This window comes from Kogia breviceps, chromosome 7 (genome assembly GCF_026419965.1).
Source record: "Kogia breviceps isolate mKogBre1 chromosome 7, mKogBre1 haplotype 1, whole genome shotgun sequence".
NCBI classification, from domain to species: Eukaryota; Metazoa; Chordata; class Mammalia; order Artiodactyla; family Physeteridae; genus Kogia; species Kogia breviceps.
The window spans coordinates 114,534,072-114,549,548 of NC_081316.1; the positions used below are offsets into that span (position 1 = coordinate 114,534,072).

The following is a 15,477-nucleotide window of genomic DNA, read 5'->3' on the forward strand; positions in this document are numbered from 1 at the left end:
TCTAGGAATTCTATAGGATTGTTATCCTAACTAATTGAAGATAGAAATTAAAGTTGAACAGGCCTCGGGTTTTTTGCTGGGGGAGGAGGGTGGCTCGGGGAAGGGTTTATAAAAAGGAGGTCTGCTGGTCTCTGCGATAGGCTCACTGCTCCGAGAAGCTCCGATGCCCCCTTCCGATCACGTGTCTCATTGCCCCTCAGAGGCCATAATCACGCACCAGCAGAAACCATCTTAGCAGAAAGACTCCCATATTTCAGCTCTATATTCTGTCTAGGATTCATCATGGATTTTTCCCAAAGGGGCTCTGTGTTTCCCAGCCAACACTACAGGTATTCCGTTTCGGATCTCCTCTTACTTTCTAGCTTACATTCACATTCTTAAGGATTTCTTATCCTCTTTTTATGAAAATCTGCTTATGTCTGGGGTATGAGGGGGAGGCTGGATACCTTGCTTTCCGGTCAGGGACCTGAGAAAGGTGAGAGGAAGAAAAGAGGGGAGAAAGACTGAGAGATTACAGGCCAGAGCCGCGGGTGGGAGCAATGGATCGGAAATACACAAGAAAAGCATTCTTTGACCACTAAGCAAGGGCTCCTGTGTCTGAAAGCACAGCATACATCCTTCCCGCTGACAATAATTAATTAGCAATAATAATTTGCACTAGGAGCTCAGCTTTCTTCCCGCAGCCTCAGAGCACTTCACAAGCCTCGTTTCATTAGGGCTCAGGCTCCCTGTGGAAGGTAAGCAGGTGTTAAGAGCACACTTCCTCCTGCGGGGACACAGGCATGTGGGGGCTGAGTGGCTAGTCCAGTGGCTGCTTACTGTGCCCAGTGGGGAAGAAAGGAGCCTCCAGTCAGTTTACCAGTGTCCGTGTCTGTGTCACCGAAGTGGCGGTCAGGGACCTGCCTGGGTGACGGGTGTGCACCGTTGCCGGTTAGTCTCCAAACTGACACAGCCCTGCTGTGAGCGCAGCTCACCGGACCTGTCCTCACCTAGGCTGCCTAGCTGGCTTGCGGCCTCTCATCCAATCAGAGTGTGGGAAATCTCAGCCTTCTGCTCCCAAAGCAAGCTGGGAGGTGACGTCTCCTGCACAGACAGTATTTAATTTGTGACGGCTCGTTGAGGTTAGTCACTTGCTCGTCACTGCTGTGTTCTCCTGGCCGTGTGTTCGCCAGACTTACTTTCTGCCTGTGCCTTGTCATGAGGGCTAATGGAGAGGGATCTGGGAGGCGCTGCCACTGCCCTTTTCTGCTCACCCTCCTCTTGGCCCTGGGCTGGCAGCTGCTGCTGCGTTCCCACCCCGGGCCCCCCAGATGTTAGGAGGAAAGATTAGCTCTCCCTGCATCTCGTGCCAGGGCTGTGTGGTGGATTAGGTTGGCAGACAGACCCGAATAGCTTCATCTTTGGGAGCAGGAAGATTTTTCAAGGTCATTGTGCAACACACATATGTTTCTGAGTTGCTCTGGGAAGCCGGCTGCCAGGTCCACTCAGACCCTGGGGTTCTGACTTATAAGAGCGATCCCTAAACCTTGCTAGTATTGGCATTGCTTTTTATGTCAAACGTGTTGCGGAACACAGCTCTTGCCAATTTCCCCACAACAAAATGTTAAGGTATTATTAATCCTTTTAATACTTATTTTGCAGGGAAATGCATAATGACAAACAGCTATTATAAATTCAGTAATGATCTGATACAGATAACATATTTTATTTATGACAATATGAAATTCACTTGCAAGTAAAATAAGTGTGGATGTTTTTGCAAAGCACTGTTGTTTTGTTTGTCTCTTTTGTTTTTTAGGTGAGAGATGACACAATGCACAAACTTGAGACTGCTAGCAGCCACTTTATATCCTTCAAGGGCCCTTGGCCTGCAGGTTAGGAACCTTTGATCTATATAGGCAAATAAAAGTTGGGGTGACTAAACCTGGGAGAATCCTCAGAAATAGACCTAACACTTTCTGGGATGCTTGGACCATTTGGCTGAATTTCTAATTCCAGGAGTGCACCATTTGTTTCTTTAAGAGAAGCGTGGAAACTGTGGAATCCACACAGGACCATTTGGGGAAACGCCTTGAGCCCTCAGGAACACCTCTTCTGTAGGTTTCTTCTGCCTCCCATGTATCTTGGATTTCTCTGGAGTGTCTTTTTCTTTTTTCCCACTGGGGATATCAAAGCCTTTTGTTAAAAGCAACAACAAGAAAGATTACAAAAGCCATGCAAAAGAGGACCATGGTGGACCTACAGTGTATCGGAGAGGCTCTGAATTATTATCTGAAATGGAATTCTTCTTTGTCTGCACTGCCAAGGTCTAGGAGGCCAACCAACAAGGCTAAGGAGGGTCCAGGGCTCAGAGAAATTACCGAAAAGAGAACAGACTGTTGTAGAGACCAAATGTAGCTTGATGTCATCATGGGGAGCGTTTATGGAGCTCCTGCTATGTCAGTATCTTCACAGAGACGCAGTAACAAGGCATATGAAAAATGTGCGTGTCGCTGCTACTGTTGTTTTCTGCACAACAGTTGTGAAGGGTAGCTATCTTTATTCCAGTTGTTGAGAATAAGGCTCTGTGCAGTGTGACTTGCTCAAGGTCACAAAACTGGGAGATGGTAAAGCTGGAGTCAAGTGCAGGTTTGACTCCGGATGAGAAGCTCAGGCTGTGGCTGAGTGTGTCTGTTCTGCTAGCGGCTCACTTGCTCCTAAGCATCATTTGAATAGCAACTTGCTGCACAGCCACGAGGGCGGTCACTGCTGCTGCTCACGGGAGATGGCTGGCTGCTCCATGGGCACTGGGGTGTGAGCCACTGGAGGTTCGGCTCCCCAGGAAAAGAGGTGATGGAGAGTTTTCCCTTACGGAGAGATTTCCCGGACGTGGCACCATGTGGTAGAATCAGAGATGCTAGTTTTGGCTTTAAACGAAAAATCTGTGAACCCAGAGCCAAGTTTTAGTCCCAGATATACCAGTGTTTGACTTTTCACAAGGTGCTCAGCTCCTACAAACCTCAGTTCTCCTTTCTGTAAATTGGTGGTTCATTCAGTCACCAGATAATTGTCTGAGTCTCAACCTTAGACTAGTTCAGTGGTGGGTGGCTGTTCTCTACCCTTTAGGAACTCAATCCAGTGACAGATGAATTAAAAAGGGAATAATAATTCACCAAAACAAGTGGAATAATACGGATTGAAAACTTTTTTGGATGCCTAGTGGAATCAAGGAAGGCTTCACAGAAGAGGTGACATTTGAATCAAGTTTTGAAGACCTACAAATTGACCAGATGGGGAGTTCAATTCAGTTTAATTGGTGTGTGTGTGTGTGTGTGTGTGTGTGTGCGTGCGTGTGCGCGTGTTTGTATGTTTCTTTTATGTACCAGTTACTGTGCTAGCTTTTGGGTGCAACTGTGAGTAAGACAAATATCCTATCTCTAAGATGTTTAGTCTGATTAGAGAGTGAAGTCATTACAACGTGAAACATTAAAAACTACACTGAGCTTACACAGGAGCACCTCCAACACATCTGGGGCAGGAGGAGAATTTCAAGCGGAGGGAATGGCTGTGTCAAGGTGATAGATGCAGAGAGGGCACCAGTGCTGTGTTGCTGGGTGGAAAAGTAGACGGTAAGGCTGAAGAACCACCTAAGGGGTGGCCAGTAAAGGGTCACCCATGCTTAGTTACGGTAGAGTTTTACCCTGATGTGATGGAGACCTTTAATCAGGGAAGCAGACCAAATGAGAGCTTTGGGTGGGGAGGAGGAGCTATTTCCTTTGAAACTGGAAATAATAGCCCAGGGGAGAGAGTATGTGTAGTAGGACATCCATACAGGAAGTTCTTGCAATGGGGGCAGCAGGTGGGTTGGTAGAGTGAGAAGAGCTGACGCAGGATATGGCTCTGATAGAAGACGCGGTTTACAGATTGATGAGGTTTGGGGATAAAAGAAGGACTCAGGGGAAAGGCAGAATGGGTTCTCGTTTTCCAGAGAAGAGAAGGTCTGACGGAGAACCCCTGAGTTCACAGCTGGACATATTCAGTGAGGTGCCTATTTCGCAGGTGGAGGTGTCCATTGGTCAGGTGGGGATCCATGACCAGATCTCAAGAGAAAGGTTGGAGCTGGAGGTTTGGATCTGGTAATCACTAATAAGATGTGGATGCACCGGTAGTGACGGGAAGGATGAGAACGGAGGACCAAAGATATGAGGGAATGGAACATCTGGGGGTTAGAGTGAAGTGGATTAGCTGTTGAGGAGGCTGAAGGGGAAGACCAGAGAGCTCTAAGGAAGATCAAGAATGAGTAGAGATCCTGGAGGTTGGCATAGGACGGGCAGTGAGTGACAGAGCGGGATGGAGATGGAGGGTGAATCACTGGCTTGGCAGTTAGGGGACTGCTGGTGGACTCACAAAGAACTAGCATCTCCCCTATGCACGTTATGAGGCTGCTCTGTCAGCTGATGAACCAACACATGTGACAACAGTAGACTGTGAAATGCTGGACAAACATCAAGTATGTGCTCCCTGCCTGCATCTCTTCTCCTTTCCTTTCTCCACCCATCACACACTCCCAAACACGATGTTCAGCTGCCAACCCCTTCTAGAAAAGGAAGCCACCTGTTTTGCGTACCCACCCCCCTCCGTGCTGCTGATCTTCATTTCTTTGTGCTGTTCCCTTTGCTAAGAAAGCCTTGCCAACGTCATCTGGTGTCTTATTAGCTCCTGCGGATCCTTTGAGACTCATTTTGAACACCTCCTCCAGGAAGCCCTCCCTGATTTTCAGCAATAGAAACCACTCCCTGGCTCCCTCCCGCCACGTACCCAAGGCTGGGTAAAATGCTCCTCCTCTGGTCTTCCTGACAACCTGTGCATCTCGGTATCATCACATGTTCTCGTTCACCAGCCACTGTCTGTACAGCATGTTCATTTAACATCCATCATCTGTTCTCTCTTTACGAGCAGGAGCTATGTCCTATTGCTCTTAGAATCCCCACATTCTAGCTCAATGCCTGACACTTAACAGATCCTCCGTGAAGAGTTGTTGAACATGAATGAACAAATAAGATGCGGACACCCAGGTGTTGTTTTCCTTTTCTAGCAACCAGAGCACTCAATGTCGGAAGAACAGCTTTCGACCACTCACCTAAGAAGCAGAGCCTTTGGTGGGGAGCTCTCACCAGACTGGCCGCCCACACTAATTAAAACGTTCAGCCCACGTGAGTACAAATCCAGATACAGCGTGCCGGGGAAGATAACTCCTGATCCCAACTCATCCCCGGAGCTTTTCCTGAGCCCAGCTGTTTAGAAGCAATCTGCAGCATGGCCACTGGATAAAATTATTTCTGTTTGGTAAGTGTGGGAGGGCATGCGGGCATGTGAAACCAGGGCAGTCAAGGGGCAGGAGCTGATGGGAAGTCAAATTGTGGAGGCTTCAGGAATGAAAGCATAGTGGAAAAAATCCCTAGGGATCTCATCAAGTTTGGGGTTAGAAAGCATGAAAAAGGGAAGTCATATCTGACTGTTACACTTTCCTGAGACTCTCTGACTTTGAAGTTCAATGCAGCATCAAGCCACAACCACAAATTCGTAGACACAAACCTTAGACAAATGATCTCAGCAGCCATTAGCCTTCCAGTGTGGGTACATAGCTCCTTCTGGTCAACAGTTTCAACAGAGAGCAAGCCTAGAAGTCTGTCTGGCACAGAGAGTTGTCTTCTGAGAATCTGAAACGCTGTTCAGAAGGAACAGGGTGACTGAGAGCTGGAGAGAGAGATTTGGGTCCTCACCCCATCTCTAAGGCAAAGTGGCCACGTGATCCCCTGCAAATCACTTGGCTTCTCCCAGGCTTTGTCCTCTCATCCTTAAAACGAGGGATTTTGGACTAACATCTCTAGAGATCCTTCTTATACTGTGACTATGAAATGGGATTCTCCTGATTCTGCAGATGAGAGTTCTGCTAAGTCCAAGTTCATCCAGAGAGGGTGAGTCAGACCCTGGCACCTCTACAGGTACACCATCTCCCAGGCTACGGGTTTAGACCACCCTCTTCTCTTTAGACTCAGCCTGGGTTGGTTATGTCCATACGCTCCCTCCCACCTACCATGTGTTGTTTACTTGGCTGAAACTCTGTTATCTTCCTTCTCCTGGCCTTTGAAGAATCCCTTCTTTCTTGGTCTGGCTTTTCGCCATGCTCCTGGGCAGTTGTGAACAACTAGTTAGGCGATTGCCTGTCCTGTCCCAGGATATGTACAGAGAGGAGAAGAAGAAAAATGGAAATCCAGTACATTTATGCCAGTGCAGCTTCATGGAACACACACAGCTCTCTGCAGTGGCACAAAAACTGGGCCAGGAATCACCCTCCAAGGTGCCTCCCGGAAGTGCCTGCGGGGGGTTTTCCATCACAGCGTGAGACCTAGAGGAGCTCTGCACACAGGGCTCTGTCCTGCTGTCTTCAGGCCGCCTCAGCCAATGGGAACACCTTCCATTCTTTTTAGCTACACAGGGGGTGGCCAGAGTTTTCACGGGCTGGAAAGACCTGAAATCCCTCCTGCTCCCGGAGAGACAAGGCACTGAATTGGCGACTCTCTAAGCAGCGTTTTCATTTTACGCGTGTGCTTTCTTCCAGATTCTCAGTTGCTACCCCTCTAACCTCAGCCTTCATCATCTGCGTTCAAGGGAGTCAGCAGAGTACCAGCACATAATGGGATTCCATGGGTTTTATTCAATAGCTTTAATTCATTTAACAACTATTTATTAAATCCCTACTATATGCCAGCCCTTCTGCTAGATGCCAGGAATACAAAAAAAAGAATAGGTCATAAACTCTGGCACACAAGATTCTGAATCTAGTAAGAGAGAGAGTCAAACAAAGATGGAATTTATAATCAGAGGTATGGAGTAGCCAGTTGCTTTTGGAGCAAAGGAAGATATTGCCCACCTGTCCTTGGGGAAACAGAGTAGGTTTTTTTTAATTGAAGTATAGATGATTTACAATGTTGTGTTAATTTCAGGTGTATGGCAAAGTGATTCAGAATCATACATGCTGAATATGTATATCCTTTTCTCAATCCTTTTCCATTATAGGTTATCACAAGACATTCAATATAGTTCCCTTTGCTCTACAGTCAGTCCTTGCTGTGTATCTGTTTTATAGAATGGGAGTGTATCTGTTAATCTCATACTCCTAATTTATTCCTTCCCCACCCTTCCCGTTTGGTAACCGTAAGTTTGTTTTCTATGTCTGTGAGTCTGTTTCTGTTTTGTAAGTAAGTTCATTTGTACTGTTTTTCAGATTCCACATATAAATGCTGTCAAGTAATATTTGTCTTTCTCTCTCTGACTTACTTCACTTAGTATGATCATCTCTAGGTCCATCCATGTTGCTGCAAATGGCATTATTTTATTCTATTTTATGGCTAAGTAGTATTCCATTACATATATATATAATATATAATATATATAATATATATATTATATATTATACACACACACACACACACACACACCACATCTTCTTTATCCATTCATCTGTTGATTGATGGACATTTCGGCTGCTTCCATGTCTTGGATCTTGTAAATACTGCTGCAGTGAACATTGGGTGCATGTATCCTTTTGGATCATGTTTTTCTCCAGATATATGCCCAGGAGTGGGATTGCTAGATCATTTGGTAAGTCTATTTTTAGTTTTTTAAGGAACTTCCATACTGTTTTCCATAGTGACCGCACCAATTTACATTCCCACCGACAGTGTAGGAGGGTTCCATTTTCTCCACACCTTCTCCAGCACTTGTTATCTGTAGACTTTTTGATGGTAGCCATTCTGACTTGTGTGAAGTGATACCTCATTGTCGTTTTGACTTGCATTTCTCTAAAAATTAGACACATCTTTTCATGTGTCAGTTGGCCATCTGTATGTCTTCTTTGGAGAAATGTCTGTTTAGTTCTTCTGCAGGGCACGTTTCTTATCAGAGGAATTTAAAAATATGGCAAGTTGTGAATGCACCTGGAGGGAGGAGAGGGTGACTTCTGCACAACATGCACAGGTGTAAAATGACCGTGCTTACGTACTGGCAAGAAGCTCCTCGTGGCTGCAGCGTGGGCTGTGAGGTGTGCAGAGGTAGGAGGTGAGGTAGGTGAAGCTTTGGCAGGACCGCCCCTACCCCGCGGTTTCCTCTAGAAGGTGACAACGGGAAGGGAAAAGATCAGATTACTGAGATTATATATTGACATTGTGCTGGGCCCTCCACACACGTTGCCTCACCTCACCTGACCCTCTCTGATCCTTCCCCACCACACATAGATCATCTAGGACAGATTGCTAAAGCAGAACCAGGCTTTTAGACCTCGTAGTAAAGTGGGCATAATATTATCTCCCTCTCAGGGCTGGCAAGAAGGTTAAAGACAGAAACAAGAGAGACTTCTGTTTCTGTCAGGGTGGGAGTCCATGGGCTGGTAAATAGGGCTGAGTGAACATGTAGGTTCTCACCAACCACTACTGTCCTTGGGGGTACGTTTGGTGAGAGCTGAGAAAGACACAAGCTGAGGAGAGAAAAACTACTCTTTCCTCAACACTCAAAAATCACAGTATATGGGGCTTCCCTGGTGGCGCAGTGGTTGTGAATCCACCTGCCGATGCAGGGAACACGGGTTCGTGCCCCGGTCCGGGAGGATCCCACATGCCGCGGAGCGGCTGGGCCCGTGAGCCATGGCCGCTGCGCCTGCGCGTCCGGAGCCTGTGCTCCGCAACGGGAGAGGCCCCAACAGTGAGAGGCCCGCATATCTCACACACACACACACACACACACACACACACACACACACACACACACAAAATCACAGTATGGAAGGTACTGATGCTGTGGGGGCAGTGAGAGAGATGACTAGAGGACCGAGGGCGGAGATGGGTATGGTACCCGGACTCAGGCCTTCCCTCCCCAGGGCGGGAGGGCGGGGGAGGGGCGTGTGTGCTGGAGATGGAAGGAGTGGTCCAGGGAGGAAGGAGGGCAGCTAACAGGTTCGCTGAGTATTGTTTCAGTCATAATATCAGTTACTTTCAAATTTCACATCAAAACCTCAATAGAAAACAATAACAATCTCATTACCATTTCCCGAGCTTCAACAAGCCCCGAGATGCTACGCTCAATCAAATTTAACTAGGTGACCTACTTATTTTCTCTATACCATCTGATTTCGTCTTCACAAAAGCAGTATGAGGTAGGTATTATTGATCCCCATTTTATAGAAGGGGACATCAAGCCCTAAAGGGATTCAATATACGGCTTCAGGTCATTCAGCTCCAAAGTTAGAAAGTAAGGATTCAGGCTGCACAAGTCGGTGTGTCTGGGAGGGGAAAGTAAAGGACTTGGAGTAAAGGACTTACTCCAAGAATGTGCCAGAGGTCTCCGTCTTACCGCTTCGAGGGGAGAGTCTGGCATGTGAATTCTCCCTGCTTCCAGTGGAGGAGGGGGAAACGGTCTGTAATCCAGACCTGGCATAGCAGAACAGCTCTGCAGAGAGGAGATAACTGTAAACAGCCACAGGGTGAAGTAACTCAGCAAAAACATAATGAAGCCTCTTCTCCGAGGCTACAGTGGGAAGCCCTGCTCTGCTAACCTCTCTGATGAGTGCTTGCTGATAACTATGTATTACCGCTCAGAATCACAGGCAGTAATTACTAGACAGGAATCTCGTCTGAAAGGTGAGATGAGAGAGACTGGAGCTGACATACTTTGGTTCTCTCTCCCATGGTTAATGTCATGGACAGAACATGGTGCATCCCTTAGGACCTAAAGGCTGCGATGCATTTTGGAATTCCAGGTGTCTTGTGTCCTGATGGGTGAAAAGTCTCAAACTACTCCATCCGGTACCAACACGGACATATTCCAAATGCTTTTACAAAACCACCAAAGCCGGCTATGAGACAGATTCCATTCAATTTCTCTGCTGCCTCATTCGAACAGAGCCATTTTGAGGGTCCCAGTCCTAGATCTTCAACTCACCCTGTCCCAGCCCCACGAGAAGACCCTTAACCCCACCTTGGATACCTGGTGGGTATGTTTCATTTTAATTTTTGTTTTCAGCTTTTTAAGTTGAAGCATGGTTAATTTAGAGTGTTGTGTTCATTTCTGCTGTACAGTTTCATTTCTTGATTTGGCTCTCATTGCCTGAACCTCGCTGTGTTTTGTTTCGTGGCTGTTGCTATTTTGGGTTTGTGAAGTCATTTCTTAAGGGAGGAAGTGCGGTCAGACACGAGAGCCCGCATTCAGGAGCTCTAGCGGCTCTTCTGGCGCACGAGACACACACAGCTCACCCAGTCCCCCCACTTTGCTTTCCAGGAGGCGACTGAGCCGGTTTGCAGGGGGAGATATGACAGGGTAGGGTGAGGCCTTTGTGCTGGGCTCTGGGCCCATTTGGCAGACTTTCTGAATAGGGCACATCAGCACCTCTCCAGCCCCCTGCCCTGGTGTCAGGGAGGTACTCTGAGGCATAAGGCACACAGCCTGAGGGACAAGGCACTCCGGTTCTGAACACCTCTGCTGCTGTGGCACAGCCAGCGTGGGCTCGTGAAGCTCTAGAACCTCTGCCTGGGCAGGGATTGGTCTCCCTGACCCTAAAGACTGCTCAGCTACTGTCCCCCCAATAGCACACCCGTTCTGACCGCACGCCCCAGACACACAAGCAAGGCATCCGGCGAGCCCAAGCCGACCCACCTCCCTCTCATCCTTCCTCCTCCTGCTATAATTGGGAAAATGCTTTCCTGTCTTAAAAATGCATGGACACAGAGGATGAATGGGGACTGAGGGCCAAATCCCCCGTTCCTATTCTGTATGACCCTGTTGTTTATTTTGCAGGGAAACTAAATAATGGATCTAAAATGTTTGCTGTTATTTTAAGAAGCTGCTGATGCATCATAGAAATCTTGGAAACATTCTTTTTAGATTCATTATTCTGCTTCAGATACAGCCATTTTCTCCCCTCCTTCCCCTCCCTTATTTTTTTTTTTACAAGATCTTTGCAAGGGAAAAGGTCCTTGCGTAGCTAAGAGCTTCGGCAGTGTTTTCTTTTATCCTTAACTATAGTCACCAGGTTTGGGCTTGGGCCCTGTGTATAGTGTCAGGCCGTGAACTTCACAGCTGCCAGGCCCATCCCTAATTCTGGGGCTTGGGTGCTCCTCCAGCACCCGTTTCTTTCCTTAATACCCTTGACATGTGAGCCCTGAGAAAAGGAGAGACTTAGCCGTAGACATATAGGAATTGATGACAGAGTGAAAATTCTTATCGTTTGCTTTGATGACTCTTCTGATTCTTGATTCTTATCACTTTGGGTTTAACTATTAGACCATGGAACCAAGGATGGAGGCTCCAAAGGAAAAAAAGATTGACTTCATTAAAGGTCCATTACATAATTGTTTACACAGTTTGGGTGTTTGTAGGGAACTAATTATTTACTCCAACCCCATCTTACTACTGGTAAAGAAACTGAGATTAGAAAAGTGTCTGTCTAGCTCAAGGTCATCTGCACAGGTGGTGACGGGATGAAGCCAGGGGCTCAGGTAGCTCAGCGTGGTGCCCTGGATTCCCCTCTCCCTGGACTCCTGATCTCCACAGGCAACGGAGAGTCAATGGGCATATTTGGTTATCTGGGTCGTGCATCTGTTAGGCAATGAGGACGCAGACAATCCCTTGATGTGCACTGGGTGGGCTGTAGGATCTAATGACCACAGCGATGAGAAGACATGGCCCCCGCTTCCCGGTGCCCAGAAGACGAGAGGCCTCGCACCTCACTGTTGCTCCCCCCCTCTACTCTCTACAGCAGGGATTCTGAGCCAGGAGCTTCCACGTAGCCACCAGAGGACATTTAAAAAAATGCACCCCCAACAACTGAATAAGAATTTCTGTGGGGAAGACTGAGGCATGTGCATTTTGTACACCATCCACAGCGGGATTTGAGGAAGTCCCAGCTCTACCACAGTCTGATGATTGACCAGGATGGTCAGAAAAAGGAATGAAGTCTGGCTGGTGAGAGGGAGGCGGAGAGAGTGAGTTTCTATGGTTGTCTGGAGGAAATCTTCAGGACAGAAGAGGACCTCATATTACTCTCTTTCCTAATCGGACCTGGGAGATATCCTGCTTGACATCTGCCTGTAGGGATGTGAGACCAGGACGTCTACTATATGAAAAATCATCCATTCCAGCTGGTCCCGTCTCTTGGCCCTCAGGGCTTCCAGGAAAAATCACAGGGGAGGACCAGTCACATGATGCTTGGATCTCCCCCCAAGCATGAACCATAATGCTGTGATTCATGTCAAAAGGTGAATGCATCCCAAAGCATCCTGCTTGATTCTCCGCTTTGTGTTCCAGACCTAACATTGGAAGATAAATCTGAGCTGGAGGCAGCCCGTGGCTCTCATGCAGAGACGGTCAGCCTGAGTCAAAGGCTATTTGCAGTTTCTAACCTCTAGGATAAAAGGCTCTGCCATGGAGAAAGGTGAAATTCCACCTAATTTTCTCCTGATCTGGGCCACAGGCCAGCAGTCTGCTGTTGTGAGACTCTAGTCCAGCTTCTGAACATCGAGAACAGGGCAAGCTTCTCTCCTGAAAGCCTAATCATGCTGTGGTAAGGCCCCTACCTGCAGAAACGCAGGGGAGAGGATGCCAGAGGGGACGGAGCAGACAGACGCTTGTCTACTGCGGTGCATTCGCAGCCGGGGTCCTTTCCAGCCATCCTGTCGGTGCCTGGATTGGGGCTGGCAGCAGAAGTGGGGGAGGGCAGGGAGGAAGAAGGGCCACCGCAGTAGAAGGAAGCTATGGAAGCATCTGGAAACAGAGATTGTTTCCAGCTGTGAATCAGCAGTTTTTCCTCGGTCTGGTCTCGGTGAGGGAGGGCCTCTGGCTCCACTAGAAATAGAAAGCAGGCTCCAGAGCAGGCCAGGTATCTTTGGAGGGATCTGGAATGTCCGAGCTAGGGTTTCCCCTGGAGGAAATAACAATAAGAATACAACCACAGTCTCATTTCAGGGCCAGATATTTTCCTGTGGAATAAAAGTCGGTGGGCTATGGGTTGTATCTGGCTGCCAGAAACACATGGATCGGTTTGTTTTAAATTGAACTGAAAATGCTTTATATGGGATGTTCACTTGCCAGCGTGCCCTGGTCCCTGGTTTCCTATTCTACTACACCCAGCTGAGTTTAGCTTTTAGATTATTGCCTTAATATCCTGGGCCTTAGTGCCATTTGAGTTTTCTCACTCTGCTGCGTTTGTGAACCCACACAATGACTGTTGGGGAGGCATTGTTAGTATTCCTTCTTTTACAGGTGAAGAAGCTGAGGCTATGACAGACTGTGCTGATTTGGCTGAGGTTCCATAGACGGTCAGGGTCAGACGCAGGGCTCAGAACTCGGACTATAGCAGGTGGAATAGCCTTTTCTTTCCGCTCACACGTACTAAAATCTCTGGGATACCATTGCCCTCCCCACCACAATGTCCCACTCTCTTTCCCCTGACCCTCTTCACACACACACACACACACACACACACACACACACACACACACACACACACAGGCCGTGTTGGCACCCTTGGACCTGGAGATACACTAGTACCTTGTTCTCCCTTCTCCTTAGGCCTAAGGATGATTCAGAAACTAAGGGGGAATATTTGTGTCTCTCTGATAACTAGTGATGTTGAGCATCTTTTCAAATACCTGTTGACCATTTTTACGCTGTCTTGGGAGAAATGTCCATTCAATTCCTTTGCCCATTTTTAAATTAGGTTTTTTTGTGTTTTGGGTTTTTTTTTGCTATTGAGTTGTAGGAATTCCTCCAAATTCAAGAAACAGAGTGGAATGGTGGTTGGTAGGGGTTGGTGGGGAGAGAAGAGGGTTACTGTTGAAGGGGGGGAAAGTATTAGTCATGGGAGATGAATAAATGCTTGAGATCCACCGTGCAACATTTGCCTGAAGCTAACCATGAAATATGTCCTTAAACATGTGTTAAGAGGGAGATCACAAGTTAAGTGTTCTTGCCATAATAATAAAGAGTACAAATTGTAAAGAGGAGGATAAGAAGAAAGTAAGGGGGGAGTAGATGGGCACCACAGGAGGATGATGGAATTTACACTGCGTTTGTTCCTCAGGCTCCTCAGACGGGAAACGGAAACCTCGAACTGTTTGAACTGGAATCTCTCTATATTTCACCCTTCTCCGTCTTGTTATCAAAGATTGAACAAGTCCTGATGTCGAAGAAAATGTGTCCTGAAAGAAATGAGCTGCAAGCGCAGGAAGTTTAACAGTAGCTGGATTTGCATAGAACTCTAGGCGATCTCGGTAGGAAGACGCACACATGTCGTTAATGCTTTCAGGATCATCCTCAGTTTCAAAATTTGCATATGCATCGCCTCTTGCGTGTTCGCGTCACTGGGGTCTGTGACCCCCCGGGTAGGTAACCCGCCAGCAGGTAACAATGCGATCCTGGCTGATGGAAATTGTGGCTTCGCCCTCTACTGTGCGAACATCTGCTGGGATCAAATTAGTTTCTGCACAAGTATAAACAATGAGCCTGTCATCCGGACCCCTCAGGCTAATGTTAAGGGCTAAAAGGTCTAAAACTTCCTTATCACCCCTGCAAAGTGTTTTCTGTGATGATAAAAGAAAGTGTGTTTACTTCCCTTTGAGAGTCATTCTTTGCCCATATTGAAGGCCAGGGGTCATTTGCAGGGGGGCAGTGAAGCATGGGAAGGTTGAATGGCCACCAGGAAGAGGCCTGCCAAGCTACTGGGACAAGGCTTCATGTGCACTGGGTCAGATCCAGAACAGGGTGTCACCCTCTCTTGTTGTCTGTGTGGATGGATTCATTCTGAGGGGCTTATGCACAGTGACATTGGATACAATATCATTTCACAGCCAAGCCCCAGGCTCAGCACAGATTTTCTGTTCATCTCATCGGCAAATTACACACCCACACCGCCCCTGGTTTTCTCTTGTCCAGACTTGGATGTTGGACCACCCCCGCCCTCCTCCTGGTTTGGCGATTCTTGCAGGTGAGAGTGAAAGCAGCAAGGGGCCCCTCAAATACCTGAGGCGGCAGTAGGATGGCTTCCCAGGTGTTCCAGCATCTTCCTGCCTGACGGACGACCCAAGCCTGGCTGATGACTCCTCCTGGGAACTGACTGAACCCAGCAGAGGGGCTCAGCCAGGGTGTGGACCGCAAAGCAGGAGGAAATAGCATTCGGAACAGTGATTGAAAAATGGCCACATGAAAGAATTGCATTTTCTTGATCGGATGAGAGAGTAAAGACCAGGAACCAGAAAGAGATTGGTGCCAAGGAGCGGATTTGGAAAGATAAGTCTGGCCAAGAATAAAATTGGGTTCTCCATTCGAGAACCAGGAAAAATAAGTTCTGATGAGACAGAACGGTGATTGGGAGGGAGATAAGGGAGGAAGGGGCATTTTTAGAGCCTAGACCGAGATCTGATGGCTGTGTGATTCAATGTAGCTCCCACT

At 47.6% G+C, this 15,477-nt stretch overlaps 2 long non-coding RNA genes across 3 annotated transcripts; both read left to right on the forward strand.

The window, feature by feature from the left end:
• Positions 1-205: 205 nt before the first annotated feature.
• LOC136794598 (uncharacterized) lies at positions 206-6,776 on the forward strand. Its single transcript, XR_010841588.1, has 3 exons — positions 206-329; positions 1,799-1,874; positions 5,075-6,776. It is a non-coding gene; the product is annotated as an uncharacterized lncRNA (long non-coding RNA).
• A 1,159-nt stretch (positions 6,777-7,935) lies between these two features.
• Positions 7,936-15,089, forward strand: LOC136794599 (uncharacterized). Of its 2 annotated transcripts, none has more exons than XR_010841590.1 (3): positions 7,936-8,105; positions 9,794-10,027; positions 14,111-15,089. It is a non-coding gene; the product is annotated as an uncharacterized lncRNA (long non-coding RNA). The 2 variants fall into 2 exon arrangements; XR_010841589.1 differs by lacking the exon at positions 14,111-15,089 and adding an exon at positions 11,789-11,901.
• Positions 15,090-15,477: the final 388 nt, after the last annotated feature.